At 31.0% G+C, this 12,203-nt stretch overlaps 1 protein-coding gene and 2 long non-coding RNA genes across 7 annotated transcripts in view; 2 read left to right on the forward strand and 1 right to left on the reverse strand.

Annotated features, from left to right (window-relative positions):
- Positions 1-12,203, forward strand: part of LOC141461484 (neuronal acetylcholine receptor subunit alpha-3-like) — a 200,028-nt gene that overhangs the window by 73,072 nt on the left and 114,753 nt on the right. The gene's annotated exons all lie outside the window — the stretch shown is intronic.
- LOC141461020 (uncharacterized) overlaps positions 1-12,203 on the reverse strand; it is a 78,322-nt gene that overhangs the window by 35,591 nt on the left and 30,528 nt on the right. The gene's annotated exons all lie outside the window — the stretch shown is intronic.
- LOC141461415 (uncharacterized) lies at positions 903-3,457 on the forward strand. Its single transcript, XR_012462849.1, has 3 exons — positions 903-1,448; positions 2,456-2,683; positions 2,775-3,457. It is a non-coding gene; the product is annotated as an uncharacterized lncRNA (long non-coding RNA).

Here is a 12,203-nt window from a genome sequence, read left to right on the forward strand (position 1 = left end):
ACGTAGACGATGAACCCAGCCCAGTGCTACAATACAAACTTTTTCGGCACTTTTTTTAAAATGCATTTTTCTTCTACATTTATTTATTTGAAATTTACAAATGCAAAACAGTAAAGCTCCTTCAATAAGTAAAGAGGCTAAATTTGGAAAAAAGAGAATAGTCATCACCCTGTGTCGAAGTAATCTTAGTGAACAATTTAAGGTAGCAGTGTTCTCTCCTTACAGACAAGTCTGTCCATTACAGGAAAATGAGCTGTAACAAACAAGCTTCTAGGAAGAGAAAATTTAAGGGTCAGCAGCTGTATTCGAACCCGGAATCCCAGCGTTTGGAATCCAGTGTACGCTGACCATTAAGATAATAATACCTCATTAATACTTTTTTTATAGCGATTTTATGATAAACCATTACAATACGTTACCTCGTCCTAAAACAAAACTATTTCCCAAAATTTAATAGGTCACTCTCTGATTTGGAAATTATGTCTCAGACGTTTTTACTGGTTGAAAAAATTTGATAGAATCGAATTATTGTTATGTGAGTGAACCAGATATCACTAGAGAAGTAAGAATATTATCTAGGCATTAGTTTTGGATAATAAATGAGGATGACATTCTTAATACTTAGCCTATTAAGAATAAAACAAACAAACAACAAAATTAGTAAATACAAAAGCGTGGATTAAAATGTATTTATAAGTAATCTGTTTAATTTGTATTATTTGGAATTTCTTTATTTAAAATATTCCATGCCAAACAAAACTAATAGGGTATTGTTGAAATACTCGTACAAAACGATTAAAATGAACTGTTTGCAACTGTTACGTTATGAACATGACATCTAAATTTAATGTAAATCTTCCAGAAAGAGTCAGCCTCGAGAAAATACAAAAATCAAAACTTTACTTAGAAAAAGTATAATTCATATTAAGAGATGTTGATCGCCTAGTTACTGTGCCATGTTGAAGATAATTCTCTTTTGAGGAATGCTATTCTTTTCTCGTCTAACAATAGTTTAAATAGAATATTTCCTAATATAATTTAAGCGTGAGTTCGAGCAGTCTAGTACTCTATAATATTAAACAATGACAATCAAATTTTTAGTTTTCGCAACAGTTGTACAACTATTTTTTTTTTTTTTTAGTTTTTCTAGAGCTCCAGGTTGCCACTTCTAACGATGGCATGCTATGTAGGATTATTTTTTATTGATTTCCATTTTCATGGATTGGTCTAAAATTCAAGGAACATCTGATTTAATTTTTTTTTTTAAATTAAAGAAACGCTGGAAAGATGAAATTTATGTATCGAACAAAATGAAGAATTCTGATTTATTGGAATAGTTGGAAAAATAAAAGGCAATCTATTTTGAAGACTTTGCCTTGTTTGTGATAGATGTCATGATACAATTTAATTTTAGAAGTTTTTTAGAAGATGTGTTCTGCAATGCTGAGGTAGATAATAATTTGCAGTAAAAAACAAAAAGTCGATTAAAACAATTGCCTACTTGATGGCCTATTAACCGCAGAGATGAATTCACTTAATTAAAACGATTAGCATCTATTTTTACCATTTTATTGCGTATCTCTGTGAAAACGATATTTCACTAATTTGAATTAATGCTTTTTACTTAGTATTAGAGACCACTAAAGCATCACCATTTGGTATTTTAACATTGCAAAAAAAAAAAAAGAATGTTAATTTTTGCTTTGTCTACCGAATAAAATTAATAGTACTGAGAAAATTATAACGATGAAACATGAGCAGTACTTTGTTTACATTTACTAGACTTCAAGCAGCCAGCCGTTTCTCCTAGAAGAGGGGAATGAATCATCGGCCTCTCTTCACAAAGCTGTATTCGGAGAGTCGACTCATTCTTCTTATGCCCACCCAGTCTTCCAGGGTTCCACTAGGTGGTAAGCCTTTAGGAGCTCCTTGGATATGCTGCTCGAGTAATAATAATGATATACTCTTTAAACTTGCTGCTTTAGTAAAAGATTCCAAATCGATTCTCTAGAATTCTACAGAATAATTTCAAAGAATTCTTAATTGGTTTTCCACAGTACACTTTACTAATTTTCTATTAAGATATTTACTTAGAAACTTTTCTACGGTTTTTATTTACGGTTAATTTAGTTCTAAAATAGTCTATATAATAGTGCTCTTGGTGACTTGAACTTAATTTACTGTTTTGATGTATATTTATTTTGCCTCGCAGTTCTAAATTGAGTTACAATCAGTTAGAATAATGAAAAGCCCTAGGCCTCGTTAAAAACATTAAAAATAAATGACTAAGTTAAAAAATAAGATAAAAAAACATTGTACAAATTGTTAATAAATATTATCAATCAAGCAACTGAAATTTTTTTTTATACTTCTTAGAGAGTTGTGTAGTATGATCGGATACATTTCTTACAGTATTAAAATTAATGTAACGTTATAATTATTTCCTTTTCTACAGAGAGAATGTGTAACATCCAAGATAAAAATTATCGCTAATAATTTGATCTCTAATAAGAACCTAATTAAAATTAATGGCAACTTCAGTTAAATTGGTCAATCACCATTAAGATATTTTCTTAATTTTGAAATATTGAAATTCATCTGGGCAGAAGATAAAAGATTAAACAAAAGAAAAAGCAAACAGAGTAAATAAGTAACTCTCTATTTATTATTGTCTAGTCCGATTGTAAGTATCTCTTTTCATTATTATTAATGATGGATCCATTACATTTAAATTATTATGTAAAAAGATTAAATAAAAATATCTGTCTGGACAGGTACTTGCAGCTGCAGAATCGATGATAAAATTTTAAGGGCCTGTAACTAAATCAATATTCTTGCCTAAAAATGCATCTTAATTAAAATTACTTGTATAATAATGTATCAAATAAAATAGGTAATAAATTTTGAAATAATTTTCTAGACAAACGAGTAAAATACATTTATTTATTTATTTCCTTCGTAGATGTGATCATTTCTAAAGAAAAATCTCATGAAAAAACTCTCAGCATTGAAAGTAAACTTTACTAAAACAATAATTTTTGGATTATTTGTGCTTTTAGAATTAAAAAAAAATAATTAAAAACTACAAGCTTTATAATTTCTAAACTTCATTTCTCAATTTACAGACTACTAATTGAGCTTGCGCAAATAGAATCACAGATCTAAATTGACCCAGAAGTGGGGCCCCACCTGTTATATTTAGATCAAAGGTCAAACATTCAACTCCTAGTAATTTTTCAACACTCAGGTCATTTCTACTGTAGTGTTGACAATATGGTAATACACAAATTACTGCCTAAGTAAAATAAAGTTTAATTTTATTATTTACTCAATTCAATTAAATAACATGATTTATATAATTTGTGAACTTGGCACTAAAGAAAGTTTTAAACGTGATCCTGAAATTAAGAAAAGATTACAAAAGATATATTTGATAAAAACAAGATTACAATTATGTGGACCAAGAAGTGTAAAGATATATTCATTAGCTCATTTACTTTACTGCAACTTTGAATGAGTCTACTGGTATTTTTTTTTGGATAAAATTAAATCTGAGAAATCTAGCATGTTCAACTCTTAAGGTCCACTGTGTCGAAAACGGTGCCTCCAAGGTATCGGATGTAAATAGCCGTCCCTCGTTAACGCAATATTGAGAGAGCATTGACCTGCCTTTGTAAACTACTATCAGCTCCTCTAGCCCTAGAGGGAAACACAATAAAGGTCGCAATGCAGATAACCTGTTACTGAATAATAATAATAATAATAATAATAATAATAATAATACAATAATAATAATTCAATAATAATAATGATAATAATACAATAATAATAATGCTATCCTGAACAACCAGGACCATCAAATAAACAACAAGGATTTGATTTATTGTATATCAAAACAGAGACAAGTGCATTATCACAATTTTAGGTTAAAAAATAAATATTATTTACATTGTTTAAAAACAAATAAGAAAAACAGAACAGCTAAGAACGAAAAACTAGTAAAAACGAAATTTCAGTTTGGGCAAAAAAGTTAGGATCTATGAATTCTAGTTGTGATGTACCATCTGTAAGTTGGGTATGATAGCAGATTAAATAAAATATTGGTGTTCATTTATTAGATAAATGTGGTCAGTCGAGTGCGAATTTAAACTGATAAATTTGTCTGAACCTGGCCAAAAGAGGAGATTATCGTACTATTGACTCTACTTTATCGTGTACTCAATGCAGGATTAAAGAGCGAAAAGTCAGTCCAAGTTCACGTAATCTCCTAATATTCTGTGTTATTTCAATAACGATCAGTTTTAATTATTAATAACATAAATAACTTGTATGTTAATTTCTGTAATTCTGCGCACTTGCAAGTATTAATTCTAGTGAATGCTCCAAGCGTACTAAAACCTTTTTTTAAAAAAAAATAGTATTAAATTCCCGGCTAGAGTTACAAGTTTGAAAAATTCTTAGAGTATAACTTTTGTACTTATGTTGGATGCAGCTTTTGAAAACTCGTTTTTCGTTAATAAATATTTTGGCACAAAAATATGTTTTTTCAGTAGCTTTGGTATAATGCAGAACTGTCCCATGTAAAAAAAGTATGAGTGGTCAACTATCGTAAGAGCGCGTTCTCAAGTGATAAGGTTATCAAAATCTGGAACAAAAGACGAGCTTACAACGCTCTTCGTGAATCCCTTACAGAATTCTAATTAATTACAAAACACACACAAATAATTTATAACGACATCGTCAGAAACAGTTTAATAAAGGAGTGGTAAAAGGCAGTCATTTGATTGTGACCACAACATCAGTGTAGTGTCGTCCCATCAACTCCACATGGAAATACAACTCTCAATATCCTATCTGAGCCACTGATGAGTGTGCACACATCCAAGCCAAAATGTTTGGAAAATAAGAATATGGATTTCCAATAGAGCTCAAAACATACAAAATACTTTTGAAAAAAGTTTCCTTTAATAATTTTCCTGAAAATGTTTTGTTGAAATATACATATTTAAATCTATCACGTAATAAGAAATATTTAATTTGCATTCAAAGGATTCTAAATTCCATTAGATACTTTTAAATTTCGTTTCGTAAATCTTACTCAAGAAAGTAAAAACTCTAAAATATAAATGCTAACAGATTAATGATTTACTTATTTACACTGGGGGCAAAATATACCTTCGAATCAAATGTTTATTTGCCAAGATCAAGAAAGACTACATTCCAAAATAAAACAAAGTCCATCCTAAGCACAACAACCACAGGGAGAAGAAAATGAAAATCTACTTGAACACATGTAGTAATTCTCAACTGTATTATCTACAGATTTAAACAGAGTAATATGAGCTTAAGCAGTAAGCCCCTGGGCCCCACAGCGCTCTTGCTTTCCTGGCCAATGTTTGCTCAATATTCTAACAGATTACTCAGATTTCGCCGGTTTTGTTTATATTTTCTGTTTTGTTATAGCGAAGTAATCCTAATATCAACGATGTGTATATAAGTTGATATTATAGTTAATGATTCTAACTTTATGACATTTGAAGAAAAATGATACAGCCCACTTACAGAATAAATACGACTTCTATTTCCAAAATTAATCTTGTAAAAAGTACCTAGTTTTTGGAAAATTAAGTGAAAGTGTGTATACATTATTTTGGCCTAGAATTTTCTTCTAAGATAAAATTCTTTAATAATCTATGGTAATTTGAAGGAATTTCGTTCATTATGGGAATAATTATTCCTATTTAATTCGTACTAACGAAAAATTAGGCTTTTCACTTAGTTATTTTTTTATTTTTTAAATTTTATGAGGTTTTTGAACTTTACCGGTTATGATGTTAGATAGTCAAAGCAAACAAAATATTTTTTGTTTCGTAAAGTACAGATTTTAAAAGGGTATAGCATCCTTTCACTGACAATGATTTTTTATTTTTACAAAATTTCATTGAGCTCCTACTTTTGTTCTTTATTATGGGTTTGATTTCTTTTGGAACTCTAATGTAATAGTGGAATCTGGTCAGAATGCTAGTGCAGTAGTAATGTTTATACCGAAACAACGTAATAGAGGAAAAGAAAATTATTTCTCTGATTTTGAAAATACTACCTTCTCCTCATACCTATTCATAAATTGGTAAAGATTATATGAAAATCATAGCCTCAAAAGTTATACCATATATGTTACTTTCTTCAAGTAATATTCTATAACAATTGGCATTCAAACCTGTGATTGGAACAATCACCAATTTGCTTTGCAAATTAATTCGTAATCTTTCAATTAAAATGGCTTTATCCTACAGCCTTATTATTCAATAAAATCAGTCCAAATCTTCGTTCTGCTAACCTATTCCTAGTGACATCATAAACGCAACCTGTCTTTGACAACAGTCCAAGATCAACAGCATAATGTATACAAGAATATTTATTCTGCTTATCTTGTTTTGTCAAATAGTTATTTTCTTTGGTTTTATTCCAACAATAATTAGCAGCTGAGTACTGAGTGTAATCAGGTAATTAATAAAAAAGAATGCTCGTTTTTTATTAGTAATCTGAAAAAATTATCTTGAAAATAATGAACTGGTATTTTGTGAGCCGTAATTTGGCCTTTTAACCGAACATTTGCGTGCCTGTGCAACTTCTCTGTCTTTTCAAAGATGTCTTCATCAATTTCTACACCTACAAATTGGGTAATTGATAGATTAATTGGATAATTTGTTCCATAAAACTTGGCAAAGGAATGAATTTACGTTAATATCTAGATACTCGTAGAAAATTTTAGAAAACTTAAGTTTTTGTCTCGTATTTTTTTGAAGACAAGTGCAAATATGCATATACTTAATAAAGTACTTTCAAGAGTTCTAAATATTTAATTTTATTTGCAATTTTGAAAATAAAGATAAAATGTATAACCCATATTCGAAGTTCAGAATACTAAATTCTTTGATATCTTCATAAGGTGTGTATATCATGGTTCTTGTCTCCTGAAGCCAAAGCAGTTTATCTTCTTTAATTCAATCTTTCATACAATCAATCTTTACTTCAGGATTTTACAAAAAAATGTAAATATAATATTGTTCAAAATTATTGTTTAGGGATCAATCCCCATACGAAAAAATAAATTGAAAGTTCAGCTTAAAAGAAAAAACTAAAAGATAAATTTTGTTTTTAAGGAAAAATAATAATAAAAATAATAGTTAAAACCTTAGATTAATAAATAATATAATTTTTTTGATTAATTAATTTTTATGAATTCAAATGAATATTAAATTTGTTTGTATTTTGTCCCATACTTCTAGACAAACCTAGATAAATTTTGTTAGCTGAAAAAGAGAAGAAATTAAGTTTATGCTTTACTATTTTCTAAGTTTAATTTTTATGATTTGATACATAAATATTTATTATTATTCTCACATTAAGGTAATTAAGTTAATCTACAAAGAGTTAAAGCTCTTAATTTGAGTACGTTACCCACATATTATGTTCAAATTTATTTTAGAGCTATTTCAGTTTTAGGGTTAAGCAACTTGTCCGTCAAGTTCTCCTCGCTGTTAAAGTTATAAAATCCTCTCATTGGTTGATACATGAGGCATGTCACAAAAATATGATTAAAGTCTTCATTTTCATTTGACTGACAAAGCTCACATTGCTTCTGTGGATTAATATTACAAACAGTATCCTCGTCAGTTATAATCTTCTTTTTTGCTGACTCTTCATTCGCAATGTAAGTTTTTAGAAAGAGGCAAAGATGTTTTAATCGAACAACAATTTAATGATTTAAATCGGTTCACTCATTGATAATTTTAACGATTGCAGTACTTCCTCTTAGTAGGTGCAAGAGCATCAGCAACGTAGAGGAGCTTTAACCACTTATTCGAGCTGAATTTTATCAAAATCGGACTAAGCGTTATAGAAATATTGGTAATAATAGTTTTAGAAAGGGCCTTATTTGGGTGGGGCAAACTCCCCTCCTTATGAGGCACGGCGTCAAGACTTTTAAAGTGCAAATCTGTACAAAATTTCGATTCGAATGACCCTTCATTCATGCAAATCGGTTCACGTGTCGATAATTTGCAACGATTGCTATACTTCCCCTTAACAATGTAAGAGCAGATCGTCGCTTTAATGTTACGTAGGGGAGCCCTAACCCTATCATCCTACCAAATTTTATCAAAATCGGGCCAAGATTTACAGAGTAATTAGTAATAATAATTTTGGAGGGGGCCTTACATAAAGGGGGCTAACTCCTCTCCCATTCAATGTACAGGATCGAGACCCCCAAAAGGCACATCTACATAAAATTCCGAATCGAATGACACCTCATTCATGAAAATCGGTTCACGCGTTTAGGCGCTACGTTGTTTACAAAAAAGGTAACAAGAAGAAGAAGAAGAAGAAGAAGAAGAAGAAGAAGAACAACAACAAGAACAAGAACATTTTTTGAAAAAGCCGTTTTTGCTCATTTTTGGCAACTTTTTTCTCGAAACCTATTAGATCTGGGTTGTTGCAAAAAAATTACAGTTATAAAGGAGGGTTTGCCCTATAATTTAAAGAAAATTTGGGAATTTTATCTTTTATAGAAAAAGAGAAAAAATTTGTCAAAGTTGGGTGTTTTTCAACGTTACGCTTTTTCGTGCAGTTTTTGATGATCAACCCTTATACAACTGTCCTACCGGACAGTTTTAATAATGAGATAAAACAGTGAGACCGAACCTACAACATAAAAAGAAGATTATATAATATTATTTCCGTTGATTTTTTTATTTATTTTATTTTTAGAAAGAATTATTTCTTTCATATACAAATATATTTGAATTCCAAATATGCATTTTAGTTAAAAAGTCATCTTCATTACACTTGACAAGATCTTTATGCATCCACTTAAAAAATAAAATATCAAAAAAGGAAAAGGAAAAAAAAAATTGCAAATATATTTTAGAAGAGTGGAAAGCTTTAGAAGTGTTTTGAATATTTATAAGGTAAAGGCGCCTTCACGAGGTGGACAGTGTAGCGTACGTGCAAACGCTATTACTATCTGTGAATGTAGAACTGTGACACTACGAGCTAGTGACTTAGCGCCAAGAACACATTAAGTGGGGACAGAACAAAAAAGAAAATAAAACAAAGTTTTTCCTGGATTTTCACCCGCTTTTTAAAATGAACAGGAAACACTTTGGGTTTATTTTTTACTTTCTTTTTATTGTTTCTTGGTTTAAGAAACTACTTAAATGGAAAAACCCGTCTAAAAGCTTACAAAATGTATTTCTCTTTATTTACATCAGGATAGTCCACCTTATTCTTTTAGTATTTGTTTAATACAGATACCGTTTGATAAGTTAAGTTCAATTGTTAGTAACCATTTTGTATTTTTTTTTACTATAAGAATATACTTTACGACGCAGGTAAAAAGCTATGATTTAGGATGGAGAAGCTCCCAAATTACATGAAATTGAAATCATAATTTTATGATTAATAGGGAAGTGAAGAGGCTCATTGGTTAACGTATTGAATTTCCACGCTGAAATCCTGAAAAATATCTTGGGCTCGAATTCAGCTGCCAGCCCTTATCTTCTGACAAAAACAGAAAAGTAGAAATCTAGACGAACTGGAAGCCAATACGGTATTTTTCCCTTGAATTTTACCTTTCATTTTCCTAATGAACGCTACCCTTTATGTTTACTTTAGCCCTGGCCTTAAAAATAAGTGTCAGAGAAAGAAAAAGAAGAAATCTAGACGAAGTGGAAGGCAATTCGGTATTTTTCCCTTGCATTTTACCTTTCATTATCCAAACGAAGGCAACCATTTATGTTTACTACAGCCCTGGCCTTAAAATCAGGTAACATGGACAGAAAAAGTAGAAATCTAGACGAACTAGAAGCCAATTCGGTATTTTCCCTTGCATTTTACCTTTCATTATCCTAACGAAGGCAACCATTTATGTTTACTACAGCCCTGGCCTTAAAATCAGGTAACATGGACAGAAAAAGCAGAAATCTAGACGAACTAGAAGCCAATTCGGTATTTTTCCCTTGCATTTTACCTTTCATTATCCAAACGAAGGCAACCATTTATGTTTACTACAGCCCTGGCCTTAAAATCAGGTAACATGGACAGAAAAAGCAGAAATCTAGACGAACTAGAAGCCAATTCGCTATTTTTCCCTTGCATTTTACCTTTCATTTTCCAAATGAAGGCGACCCTTTATTACTTTAGCCCTGGCCATAAAAATAAGTGACAGAGACAGAAAAAGAAGAAATCTAGACGAACTGGAACTCAATTCGGTATTTTTCCCTTGCATTTTACCTTTCATTATCCAAACGAAGGCAACCATTTATGTTTACTACAGCCCTGGCCTTAAAATCAGGTAACATGGACAGAAAAAGCAGAAATCTAGACGAACTAGAAGCCAATTCGGTATTTTTCCCTTGCATTTTACCTTTCATTTACCAAATAAAGGTGACCCTTTATGTTTACTTTAGCCCTGGCCATAAAAGTAGGTGACAGAGACAGAAAAAGTAGAAATCTAGACGAACTGGAAGACTATTCGGTATTTTTCCCTTGTTTTTACCTTTAATTTGCCAAATGAAGGCTACCCTTTATGTTTATTACAGCCCTGGCCTTAAAATCAGGTGACATGGGCAGAAAAAGTAGAAATCTAGACGAACTAGAAGCCAATTCGGTATTTTCCCTTGCATTTTACCTTTCATTTTCCAAATGAAGGCTACCCTTTATGTTTACATTAGTCCTGGCCTTAAAATCAGGTGACATGGGCAGAAAAAGTAAAAATATAGACGAACTGGAAGACAATTCGGTATTTTTCCCTTGCTTTTTACCTTTAATTTGCCAAATGAAGGCTACCCTTTATGTTTACTACAGCCCTGGCCTTAAAATCAGGTAACAGAGACAGAAAAAGCATAAATTTAGACGAACTAGAAGCCAATTCAGGGTTTTTAATAGGGAAAGGATTAGCTCATTGGTTAGCGTATTGAATTTCCACAGGGGAATCCTGAGAAATATCCTGAGCACGAATTCAGCTGCCAGCCTTTAGTTTCTCATAGCTTGCTGTACGCTGACAAATAGGTCATCTGTAATGAGAAACTGTCTAGAGGCCAGCAGTTTACTGAAAAAGGCTCCGGGCGCCAATGATAAATGTAAACTCGTCTTAATTATATATAATTGTTTCATTGCTGAGAGCGCTTTTTTATTAATACATATAATAACGATAAAAAAGCGCTGCCAACAATGAAATCCATTTAGGCCAATCTTTCATAAAACTTAACGTAGTAAAGATAAATAAAGTTTTCAAAATTGGTATGTACAGATATGAAGGCTTTTTCCACAGGAAAAAATGGCTTAGCTTCATCTTCAAATATCTCTGCGTGTATCCCAGTCTAAGAATAAAAACAACACAAAACGTCACCCCCAACACTCACCCAATATACCCAAGGCCTGAAAGGGATAGTTGTTAAGTGCAATTATGTGCTGCGATGAACTCACAGTCAGTCGTATAGCAAACTAATGCTTAGCCCAATGTAAGGTGACGTGAAAGTGTGACATAGTGAGATGGTTCATAGATGACTGTGACGATAATGGAGCCTCCGTTAACGCCAGCATTATAACTGAAAGATGTTCGCTGTTTTATTTATTTAAAAAAAAAAAAGAATGAAAAAAAAAATCTGGAAATGTGACTTTGAAAAGACGGTAGAAATAATCAGAGACTGAAATATGTTGAAAAATTCACCTTTTCTTCAATCTTTAATCTTTACTTAGGTTTGAAGTAATGTAAAGTTAGCGGATGGCAGCTTGATAAATGGTGGTACACACAAAAAATGTCCCTTTTTATTATTGATAAAAAGATTATATTAAAATTTCAAGCATCATCATTTTTTTTAGGACCAGAAGTTTAAGGTTTCTTCCATGAAACTTTAATGGAAGATCCATTTTTTGCCTCTTCTATTTTTTGAGTTGGTCGGTAAGAATCATTTATCAATAATTTAAAAACCATTATGAAATAAAACTTACCTTCTTGTATTTATTTTTATTATTTTTAAATATTCCTTACTTTTGTTATTTTTGCTTACTCTGTTTAATTATGTACTTAAGGAAAAAAAAGAAGCAATTTAGTTGGAAAATTGTTTTACAAAGTAACTTTTCTAGAAGGTGGAGCTAATTTCTATATCAATACTAATTGATTGCCAAAATCTTAGACTTCT

This window comes from Rhodnius prolixus, unplaced genomic scaffold (genome assembly GCF_049639745.1).
Source record: "Rhodnius prolixus isolate KJV_2025 unplaced genomic scaffold, Rpr scaffold_6, whole genome shotgun sequence".
Classification (NCBI taxonomy): Eukaryota; Metazoa; Arthropoda; class Insecta; order Hemiptera; family Reduviidae; genus Rhodnius; species Rhodnius prolixus.